We start from the raw sequence: 12,617 nt of genomic DNA on the forward strand, positions 1-12,617 counted from the left end.
GAGGCGTCCTACCAATGCCCAGTGTGCTTGCACACGCATGCCCGCAATGCCAATAGTGAGGTGGGTTGGGTTTGGGGTTAGGCTGTCAAATCAGCCTCCAGTAGGAAGTTTTTCACGAGTTTGACATTTTGGCAGAACACCGGTAGCTGTACAACATTAACAACACCCGGCGGTTTACTTGCCCGTTCAACAGCTCCTTCGGATACGATTTTGAAGTTTACACGCTGTATCCATCCGCTTACAAAATCGTAATTCTCGAGTGATTTTTAAGCTTTCATTTGGCTGTGGGTCACAGACTGACCGAGCATGTCGAGTTTGGAATTGGATTGGAATATTGGAAGTTGGGACTCGCTGCAGACAGCTATCCATCACAGCGGGCAGGCAGCAGGCCGATACTCTGAGCAGAGTGGAAAGTGGAGATGGAGCGGAGTCGAGAAACATGACACGAGAAACAACTTGATATATTTTATATTTGAGGGGGCAAGCAAGACATTAAGACAGTAAGAAATGGAGCGGAGGAGAGAGGCATGAGATAATAAAAATACGTGAAATATAATGTATTTTGGGGGGGCACCGAATTTATTTGAGGGAGCCAGGCCGCCTCTAGAATGCATCGCTCTGAGCTGCGTGCAAGGAAGCTGTCGATTAGCAAATAATTTTATGGGAAATGTATCTGAGTGTATGTGTAAATAAAGTTTTTTGGGAAGGCACCGTATGACCGTATGGCACTGATATACAGTGCTCTCCATTTACCATTTTAATCACGTTGGATTTTTCATCTGTTGGACTATGACATGGTACAACACGTCCTCATTTAGCCAGAGTGTGTCGACAGCTTTTTACAGAGAGTAAGTTGGTGCTTTGTGTAACATTTGACGTGTCGACTGAGAAATGGGCTGTGAGTATCCAACCAGCCAGTTACTCGTGTTATGTATTATGATTGACATGTAGGATCTTGTTTGATTGAGATCTTGGTGATTTGTAAGGTGAAAGCAAAAACCCAGACAACAGCGACATGGATGAACATTAACCGGGGAGCACTGCTAACGACACCAACAGATTTAAAAAAAGCAAGATATTCTCCATCCATGAATGTAAGAGAATTTCTTGACGTTGTCGGCTACACGAATGATTTGTGGTGAATGTATTGTCTTTTTGTTTAAAGAAAAGACACATTTATTATTATTAGCTAATTTAGCATTGTTTTATGTTGTGCTCATGCAGGGCATAATGTCAGTTCAATCCTGACTGTCCTTTCAAAATGTATCTTACAGCTAAGATGTATCCAGTGGTTTATTTTTTTCTTCTCAGTAAAAGCACTGTTCAAGTGTGTGTAGTAATTGAAATGTAGACAGAAAAATGAAGAGTATCCAACAAACCATGTTACCGACCAAATTCTGGTGCTGTTTTGTATTGACTGACATTTGGATTGACAAAGTGATTGATATACCTGACGAATTACTGATTCATCAATTTCCATGCATAGAATTTGTGCCATAATTAAATGGTCCGCATTTGACTCATTACATGCCATAGTACCAAGTCTTGTTCGTCGATCGTCATTTGTTGGTGTACATGGCAAACTTGACACACAGACCCATTGATTGATCGGTTGCATCCGTCACACTTCTTTGTTCACTTTTCATGTCAGTCATGACACTCATAAACAGATCGGTTACATCAGATGTTCATGTCAGTGGATACATATACACTGTATGTTTATACACATCTGTCAGTAGCGGACCCAGAGCTGGGGAAAGGGGGCGGTCCCCCATGATAGGATTTTGTAGGTTTTGCAATGATCGAACCTACAAATTTTGTAGGTTTCCTACGTTTTGTAGGATTCGTTAATGTATAATCGTAAATGTATATAATATAATGATAAAATGCTCCGTGTGGGCCACCGCCAACCTTTTCTTGTGCGACAGACCGGTTCATACAAGTCTATACCGTTCGCGGCCCGGCCCCGTAACTATTCACCGTCAGCGGGGGGGTGCGAGTGGTGCCCAAAGCAGAAAAGGGTAAGCCCCACAATCCCCAGCGGACATGACATCACTGCATTTCATGCAACAAGCCCATTGGTCGTTTAAATGACTCTTAATTGCTCAGTGTACATGTCAATCATTATACACAGCGCAAGTGATTAGTTGGTTGCATCCGTCATGCTACATGTCAAATACTACATGCAGAATCAGTGACTGGTAGCTACATCCCTCAGTCTTAATTGGTTAGTTTAGATGTCAAATGGACACTGTATCAAGTTTGATTAATAGTCCAAATGTCAAGCATGACACACAGCATCGTAATTGGTCAGTTGGATCCTTAGCATTTCTGTGGTAAAGGTTAGATCGCTTTCTCTTCATTGGTCATTCTACTCGTCAGTCATTAGCGATGTTGATATAGCTGTTGTTGTGCCCATTATTGTCTTGTCCTTCACCTGGTCGTTAACCACTCCACCCTGTTTTTTCTATCTCCCTATGTCTCTAATCTGTCCCGCCATCATTACCCAAACGCCCAAGAAAGATGGTTGCTCCATAAAGCTTGTGTCCTGTTTTTTTGTTTTTGTTTTGTTTTCCACCGTTGAATTCAGTTGGTTTTCATTTCAAGTTTTTGAAATGCTCACGGTCTAAAGTGCCAAGAGATCACTTCTGTTGTTAAATTGTGCAATTTAATTGAAATTGACATGATTTGACACACTGACCTACCAGGGGCGGAGTCATGGGTGGGCCTGGATGTGCGCAGATTGACAGACTGCCCACCTAGTGAGATAAATGGAAAAACGTATGTAATTATTTTTAAATGATGTATTGTTAAATTATTTTTTTTAATTTGCATTTTGATGTGTTATTTTATTGAATATTTAGAATGGCATAATTGTGGGTGTCGAAGAAAGATCTGAACTTCATATTTTTCAGTTTGTCATTTTATTTGAATATACGATGTGTCGGGACAGAAGGATAGTGCTCAGTGAGAGAAATATTCAGGCCCACCTATTAGCCACATTCTGGCTCCACCAATGTGAAGTACACTGAAAAAAATAATGGTTGAATTAACTCAATTTTATTTTGTAAAGTGGTTGCACAAAATAAAACCATCTGTATCCGGATACATTTTTAAAGTAGATCGATTTTTGAGGACGACTGCACTTCTACTTTAAAAATGTATCTGGATACGGATGATTTTATTTTGTGCAACCACTTGATGAAATAAAATTGAGTAAATGATGCACAGCATTTTTTCCGTGTAGTGATTGCTCCATTATATACCTCCTTACTGGCCAGTTCATCAGCAGCCCATTATTTGGATGTTACATCCCTCATTTTTCATTGGTCAATCTGTCACTACTTTACCATCCGATCGTCGCCAACACGTGAGAGATCAGGATTGGTACTGGCAACTATGTTTGAAAACTCAACTTATTATTTACATACAGCCTCACGTTTGCCTTCACATGATCACCGTCAAGACGAGAAGGCAAAAACAAACTCCGCTGTAGCTGTCAACATTTCCACCCTTTCTGATCGTCTTTTTTTTACAAGCGCCTCGCAGCATGTAACGACAAACGCATGCACAAAAGACACACCGCAACAAAAACCTGTACGCCCACGTGCAAGCACGCCACAATTTCCTCCAGTGCAGGATGCTGGGAAACATGTCAGACGTTCACAAAGAGAACAGCAAATTTATTTATTTCTCCGAGTTCAGAGTAATTACAGGCATTACGGCGCTGCGTGGCGTTGACGTCTCTTTATACCATCAGGTGTCAGGGTACGCCGTTGCAGAGAGGGGGAAGCGGCAGAGGCGAGGAGACGTGACTCCTTCCCGCCGTCTGATCTCTAATCAAATTAAATAGGTGAGTGCTTCCTCTCTCGTTCCCCCTCTCATCACGTAAAGAAGGTGGGAGGTGACAATTGCCAATCTGTGGCTGCTGAAGGAACAGCTACCTCGTGTAATCACCTTTGAATTCATTACCTCAAACACGTCAACGTCATTCAAAATAAAACTTGTATTCCATGACAAAGATCAAAAGAGATTGACATAGTCGTCCTGGTGTTACATGCAGCAATGCTCCATAATTGGCCAGATACGACACTTGTGCTTCAACGGTCAGTCAACATGACAATCGTTACACACAGCCGGGGGCGGAGCCACCCAGGCCCACCCAGATTGAGAGACAGCCCACCTAGTGAGATTCATGAAAAAATAGATACTTTTACATTTTTAGTGAATTATGAAATTATTAGTGTTTTTTTTAATTGAATATTAAGAATGGCATAATTGTGGTTGTCTAGGGAATATCTGAACTTCATATTATTCGGTTTGTCATTTTATTCGAATATACAATGTGTCGGGACAGGAGGTTTGTGCGATGTGAGAGAAATATTCAGGCCCACGCTGACTTTTTCAGGCTGACCCATTACCAAGTTCTGGCACCGCCCCTGCACACAGCCCAACTGACTGGGCAGTTACATAACTCAGGTTTCATTGGGCAGTCTCCATGTCAATCAATTGCATGGAACACCAGTAACTGGTCCGTTACGTTATCACTCTACATTGATCATTCCAGTTACTCCACTTAGGGCTGCAGCTATTCAATATTTACATTTTCAAGTAGCCTGCTGAAAATTCTGTTGAATCATCAAGTATTTGGATAAACTACATTTTTGTTGGTTCAATAGTGATTATGAATGCACAAAAGAACATCAGAACAGAAGAAGAATGGCGAAATAAATAAAAGCTGGAGAATGTTTTACCTCGCCCGAATGCAGGTTACCGTGGTGGGCTTTGATGGCGAGCGCCTCGTTGGCCGGACCTGCAATCATTTCCCCTGCTATTCAGTCTGAAATGCTCCCACATTCTTTTTTTTTCTCGCACTTTTCTTCTCTGATGACGTCACTATTTTCCTGCTCCTTCAATCAAATAGGTTCAACTTCTTCCTTCACTTGCATAGGTGACGTAAGCGCGTTGTGACACATTAATAATGGCCCACAGACCGGGGCATTTTACTAAAATTCGTGGTCCGTTTATCGCCAACAGACGGGGTACCCTTTTTCTGTCCGTCTATCTGCCTTCCGTTAGCATTTCCAAATTAGTCCCAAGTCTCGTAATAGGGAAGACGTCACTTCCTCTCGCCTGTTCCCTCACTCATGTCTGTCCCCCAAGCAACAATCTAAAAAGTAGGGCTGTCAAAGTTAAAGCGTTAACTATGGAGATTAATTTAAATTTTATAACACACACAAAAAAATTAACGTAGTTAACTCAGTTTTATTTTTCTTCCTGTAGCAGCTGACCTCTGCTCACTGTGCAGCCAAACTTAGAGGAGAGTCGCTGTCACAAGGACAGACTTTTACGTAGTTTTACTTTAAAAAGCTTTGAAAAACTTTTCAAAGACATATTCAAATACTCAAAGACAAATAATCAAAATTATAATATAGTTGTTCATCGTTGGTATTCAAGTAATCCGTATTCAAGGATCAAAGATAGCTGCTTGAGCAGTCTTTGAATCGAAATATACTTTTTTTTTTCCACATTAATTCCAAGATATGACCGGTTCCAAGCTTCGTAAAAATTGTAGTTGAAAAATACGATTAATCGCAATCAATTATGAAACATTTTGTAATTACTTAAAAAAAAATGTAATCGCTTGACAGCACTACTAAAAATAGTACTGTCACAGAAACCTCACCGCGGCCATCGGAAGCCACACTGCGAAAATAGACTACAGACGATTACATTGACGGAAAAAATGGGCTTCCCACTATGCTTAGTCCGACTATTTTTTTTGTAAGTTTCCCGTTTATCGCCTGGAAAATAGGTGTCCGTCATAAGCGAATAGATAGGCGGAATGGCCAGATCTGGTGGCCCATTCGTCTCTTGGGCTTCACAACTAAGCAAACGGGTTCCTTGTAATTGAGGTCCTTGAAATACGCGCGTACTCAAGTCATTTCATTTTAAATTATAGTGAAACAATCTGGAAGCATGTTCATTAAAGGCAATGAAAAGTGCAGGGATGAACAGAAGGAAAATCAGCACATAAATATTTCTTCCAAGCAAATCACGAAACAAGTCAACCTTCCCCTCCCAGTGAGCGGTGGGATTGAGGGTGCGACAGTGCCCCCTTGACTGCAGAAATGCAGGAGACACATGCATCGACTTTGCCTGTGACGGCTGTTAGCTCCTCCTGAAAGCTGCCTCTACTCGCCATGGAAAAGCAATGGCGGCACGCTTGGATGACACATTATTATCCTTTAATCTCCGCGCTCAGCTCGTGGAGCATCAAATTGAAATATCCTGAACAGATGTAAAAACACATGTGGGCCCGGGCGCGCAAGCTGTGCCACGCTTTGTTTCATCTCGCTGTGATGTGAGCCTTAAGGAGAAAGCTTTTTAAAATTTCATCACTATTCAAAAGGATAATTAATACGTACCCCCAGGCTTTGATTATGCGATACCCAGTGTGTACTGCTGCTGCTGTTGCCATAATGAGCCACTCATCATCAGCGCACTCTGCCTCCCCGTGCCTCCGCAGCAAACATACAGTTTGCATAAGGTACTTAAGATTCTGCACAGGAACCTTTGTGTGTGCATTTGCGCGTGTACGAAACGGCGTATATGCACCTGCCATGTTTCTATGAAGCTGCTTGCGTGCATGCGAGGTGCGACTCCCTCATCACATTTGCAGTTCGGTGTTATACGATTATGCTAGTTGTTGCAGTTTGTTTACAAGAGGACCCCTGTCAGGCTCTCTATGAACATGCACGCCTTCACACCGCTCTTTCCCAAGCGCACCCCCGCTTGGCGCTCAGGTGGAGAGTGACAGGCCGCGGAAGGGCAATATTGTGAGGTCACACGGAATGAGGGCTGTCAATTAGAATGCCTCAAGGCTAAGCAGGCTAAAGGATAACTCTGACTTCATTGGTCAGTCTACAAATTAGCCATTGCGCACAGTGCCAGCGATTGGTCGGTGACGTCACAGAGCTTTATTGCTTAATCTGAGTGAATAAGTGAATAATTGCAGACAACACCAGTTATTGGTTACTTATAGGGCTGCAACTAATGATTCTTTGAATAATCGATTAACCTGTCGATTATTTTGTCAATTGAAAAATCTAACAGAAAACATGTTCACTATCCTTATTCCCTTTAATTAAAAAACAGGATTTTATTTCAAATTGAGAGTACAGAAAATTAAAAACCTAATTAATTACGATTCACTTAACTAGTTTGGTCCGTAACATTTCTGAAAATGGGCAAAAATGTTGATCATTGTTTTCCAAAGTAAAAGCAAATGTTTTCATTTGACTCAACAAAGATAATCAGTCTGCTTTCATGGATGACTACAGAAATCGGAGAATATTTACTGTTGAGAAGCAGCAATTATATTCTGAAAATTTGAACAATTTTGAATTTAAAACTGTATCCGAATGATTAATCGATTATCAAAAATTAATGATTAATTTGAATGTTGATTAATGTTGATTAATTGTTGCGGCTCTAGTCAGTTTCATTCCTCATGTCATTCAATAGAGACAACAACAGTGAGTGCTTGGTAACATCATTTAAAGCTTCACTGGTTAGTCTTCCTGTCACTCAATGCACAAAACACCAGTCATTGGTCAGTTGCATCTCCCAGGATTGTGTCAAGAGGGTTAGGAGAGCGACAGGCCGTGGAAGGATATCGAGAGGTCGCTTGATATGAGAGCTGTCAATTCAAATGCCTCACCGCTCAACATGAAGCAGGCTTACGGAGCACAGCTCAGTAAGTCCATTTGTCGGTGGGGGGACATATTTAGGGGGTCAATGTTGCATCCTTGACCGTCCAAAAACAAGCATTAGCAGCAGCCGCAGATTTTACCACAAAAACACACCAACCTCATTTTTGGGTGGAAGGTTGTCCACTTCCAAGCTTCTTCTCTTGACACGTAATAGGCCACCATTGTCACACAGGCACAATCTCCTGTGACATTCTATTCCCTGAATAACACTCTTCATCTCTCTTTGCAGCGGGGAGGCAAAAAAGAGAATGTCATTTGGGATTTGCCCCAGTGCCCAAGATAGCCAACGATGGAACTTTAGCCTGCGAGGAATTTTAGCATGTTCACTCGGCGGTGAAGTGACACGCCAGAGGGGCGCCGTGACGGGCAGACATCAAGGGCGGACTTGGACGACTCCTCCATCCTAGAATCCAATTCCATGCCTGACACTGTGTGGAATTAGCTTAGGACAGGTGAGTGATGGCTTCCCAGGGTGGCAAAAGGATACGAGCAAGATCAGACTTAAAGTTGCACCTGGAGACGTCAACACAAACATATTTTTTTCAAGAATATGTTCTATGCTGGCGGCACGGTGGCCGACCGGTTAGCACGTCCGCCTCACAGTTCAGAGGTCGTGGGTTCGATCCCGGCTCCGGCCTCCCTGTGTGAAGTTTGCATGTTCTCCCCATGCCTGCGTGGGCTCTCTCCGGGTACTCCGGGTTCCTCCCTTATTCCAAAAAAACATGCATGGTAAGTTGATTGGACTCTCTAAATTGCCCCTAGGTGTGATTGTGAGTGCGGATGTTTGTCTCTGTGTGCCCTGCGATTGGCTGGCAACCAATTCAAAAAAACATGCATGGTAAGTTGATTGGACTCTCTAAATTGCCCCTAGGTGTGATTGTGAGTGCGGATGTTTGTCTCTGTGTGCCCTGCGATTGGCTGGCAACCAATTCAGGGTGTCCCCCGCCTACTGCCCGAAGACAGCTGGGATAGGCTCCAGCACGCCCCGAGACCCTTGTGAGGATAAGCGGTATCGTTAATGGATGGATCGAAGTTCTATGCTAGTCCACTGGTTGAAAATAGGCATTCAGAAAAATATTGCGTTTGTGGAATATGAGTAAATGCACCCATTTTTAGCCATCTCTGGGGGCGGCCATTTTGTCACTTCTGTCGACTAAGAATGACATCACAACTGTCAGGGCTCAGGTAACGACCAATCATGGCTAACCTGGTTTTTGAAGCTGAGCCATGATTGGTCGTTATCTGAGCCCTCAGCAGTTGTGATGTCATCTTCAGTCAACAAAAGTGACAAAATGGCTGCCCCCGGAGATGGCTAAAGAGGGGTGGGTTTTGCTGCTTAACTCATATTTCAGAAACCCAATATTAATCAGAATGCCTTGTTGAGACTAGTGGGCCTGATGGGAACATATTCCCGGAAAAAAATGTGTTTGGGTTGATTTCTACTTTAAGGATCGTTTTAAGAAGGATTTCCCAAATTTATGTTTGCCACCCAAAATGAGTCCTGGGTCATCAACTTTTCTCCAAATTCCAAGATACCCGTATTCATATGTATAACTATTGATTTTGACTTTCATGCATTTCTACACACACAATGTTTGACTTGCTGAGGGTGTTTGCAGGGGAGTGGAGGGGGTGCAGCGTGCACATGGGCCTGCTGGCAACGCCTTCAGATAGGCCTCATTAAAGAGCTTATCATGTCAATTACTGATCAATACATGCCCCGGAGCTTCAAATACATTATACTTGCATTGCCCCCAGAAGAGTTTAGTGTTGATGAAATTATGATGTGTGGTCTGTTTTCATCTTTATTAACCCACATCAGGCTTTATTGGTCGTTCTACGTGCCAATCGTTAGACATAGAATAGTCACTTATGTTACAGTTTATTAGTTAGTCTACCAAGGCTCCAATTTTTTTTCCTTGCGGAGCAGTTTGAGGGGTTTGAGGGGAAATTTTCAAATCTTGAGGAGCATTTTTTTGTAGGTTAATCTCAGGGACCTGAGGCAAATGTTTTATCAAACAATGAAAATATGACAATATAGCAAATGATCAATTCGTTTTTTTTTTGTTTTTTTTTAGATATAATCAACTTTTTTTATCTATTAAATTAACATTTTGTACAGCAGCATACTGTATTTTCTTACCTAGAAACATTTACAGTGGGGCAATTTCAAACACAAATATAAATTTCAATTTGAACTTGATATTTCTGAATGTTATATGGTCCCTTAGAAAAAAAAATGATTTGAAAAATCAAATCTGTAATCTGTTATGTAATTTTGAGAACATTTACTGTGACATCAAGTCAAAATAAAAATCATCTGTTGTGAAAACAAAAAACGTTATAAATATTATAAATACTGTATACTTTCTTAATATATACGTTTATAGGCCACCCCTCCTGGCTAACATACGCCGCAAGGAAGTGAATTCATTTCCGGTTTCCGGTTCTGTTCAGAGAGTATGATTTATTTTATTTTTTTCTCCAGAATCCAGACACTTAATTTGCCTGCTATTTTGTTGTTCAAAGTTGAGTGTTCTCCACTTTAATGCGGCTTCTGACAGACGTCTATGAAAAGTGTACTCGATCACCCAAGGGCTTAATTTTGGTCTTAAATGATTATGTGACAGTTTTAGGTTACCTTAGCAATTAGCATGACTTCTCCGTCTTCCCTCGTAATCCTTTCATGGGAAAGATTTTTATCAGAAGTGTGTCTTATTTGTCGCCACGGAGACAAGGATTACTGACTTAATAGTGACTCCATAACATAAAATTAGCTGCACCATAGCTAGCCAGCCAAAGCTCGGTGCGAGCTACCTGGTGTGGCGTAAATAGCACCAAGCTTGCCTCTTATATAAGTGACAGTACACGCTTGTAGAGTTACGTAAGCGCGTTGTACCACTCTGACTCGTGTGCATAAAGCCCAGCGAAAATTTTGGGGACGATTCAATTATCGTAAAAACTTAAAAATCAGTCATTCTCAATTTTGCTATGCAATGTTGCAAATTGCAAATTTTGTCGAAACCGCTTTCGAGCCTTGCAATCTAGAATATTTCAGAGTATCTGTTGTGGTGGCCTTGTCAGAGGTGGGACTGACCCCGTATATTCATGACAAGGCTCTGATTTGTTATTTTTGTTTCACAGAGCAGTTTTGCGAATAACTGTTTAGAAGCCTGCCGAAGCATAAATGCATCATAAGTAGCGCAGAACTTCCCTCGATCTCCCGACTACCCACGATGGGTGATGAACCCAGCGAAGCTTTTATGGACCTTCTAGGTATTTCTTCGGATCCTTTCTTTTGGCGTTTCAGTCTCAGTTTTCTATTCAATGTGTAATAATGAAGCGCAAAATACAAATTTTGACCGGTAGAGATGCGAAACTGCTTATCTTGAGCTTTGCATGATATATGTTAAGTTTTAGTGATTATTTCATATCATCAGTCTTCTCTGCCTTTTCCCCTCAATTTTGCCTCTTGTAACTGCTTTATTTAGAACCCCCCACCACACCCTTCCAAGCCCTTCCATCCCCCTGGTCAGCAGGTGTCAATCAAAGCCTCACATTCATACAACATACATGCAACAATTAAGACCGGCCTGAAATATGAATTCTTGCCTCGATGCCGCGCCACTCGTCATTTATAGGGGCCAGCGGGGTCCTGCCATGGGAAGCAATTATCGGTAGATGCCAGCTGACAGCCTGACTCCGTTGCCAGCGCCATGATGCCTCTCATCCCCCGGCTTTCTCTAGGCAAATATCATCCTCATCCCTCAAATCAAACCTCTTTGCCACTATTGGCTACTATCAGAGGGAGAGGGAGATGAATTTCTTTGTTTCGCAGGACAATGCAGTGGGAATAAGGTGGATGGAACAATGAAGAGGCGCTTTGATTATTTTTTCTCTTTTCCAAGCAACTGCTCCCTTGTCCATAGGGAGAAGTCTTTGAGCAAGTTGGGGGGGGGGGGTGGCTGGGGGGTTCATCAATTAAGACCCTTGGAAAGCAAATGACCACATTTGATACAAGCAAAGGCTGAAAACAGCCCTTTCAAACCTCAATGGGTTGAGAGTGCATCCTCTCGCCATGGCTTGAATATTCATCACATGTTGAGTCAGTGCTGTTGGAAGGTGTGGCCCCTACTGTTCCACTTTAGTCCTGTAGGGGTGGTCCTGTGGATGGCAAACTGTCATCTGCCAATGCTGATGCCAATGCAAGCTTGTAACTAAATTAACTTGTACACAACGATTTAACCGACTCATTGGGGGGAAGGGGTCATCCGTTAGAGCTAACTGCGTCTTTTACATTGAATTACTTAAACTTCTGTGGCCTAAAATATCCAATGCTTTAGTACAAAATTGTTTTGTATTTTTTTGCAGCCTAACAATGCCCAGAACAGTTCATATTCATTGTAAATTACTATAAAAAAGGTTGAAACTGTTGAAAAAGGTTGAACGTTTATCCTAACTAACCTTGTTGGTGCTTTGGTGGAGGATAATGGAATGTGTTAGATTTGTGCGATTATTTGGTAACAGGAACTATTGTGCACAAAAGCATGTTTTATGTGTATAAAAATCTCCTCTGCATGAATCAGCTTGTTGTACACGAGAGGAGGCAAGCGTAGAAAACATTTTAATACACACAACACATTTTCGTGGGCACAAAACACATTCTTGTACGCACAAAAAAACACTTTTATATGCACAAAATATGCTTTTGTGCACAACATTTCACATTACGCTCACATAATTGTTGCACAAATCTAACGCCATAAAACCGGAAACGTGACCAGTCTCTGTCTCTTGATGGCGCCACAGCACCGTTTACTGGCACTTGCAAGTTAATGAAAA

At 42.0% G+C, this 12,617-nt stretch overlaps 1 long non-coding RNA gene across 3 annotated transcripts in view; it reads left to right on the forward strand.

Moving 5' to 3' along the window:
- The window catches only part of LOC147136091 (uncharacterized), a 99,630-nt gene that overhangs the window by 12,240 nt on the left and 74,773 nt on the right, over window positions 1-12,617 (forward strand). For 2 of the 3 annotated variants that reach the window (XR_015089578.1, XR_015089580.1), the window contains exons 2-3: window positions 3,761-3,853; window positions 8,005-8,227. This is a non-coding gene — a long non-coding RNA (uncharacterized LOC147136091). The remainder of the gene's footprint in view (window positions 1-3,760; window positions 3,854-8,004; window positions 8,228-12,617) is intronic. The other variant, XR_015089579.1, reaches the window with a different exon arrangement.

The sequence above is a fragment of the Filicampus tigris genome, chromosome 14, assembly GCF_054856515.1.
Source record: "Filicampus tigris isolate MCC_2025a chromosome 14, RoL_Ftig_1.0, whole genome shotgun sequence".
NCBI lineage: Eukaryota > Metazoa > Chordata > Actinopteri > Syngnathiformes > Syngnathidae > Filicampus > Filicampus tigris.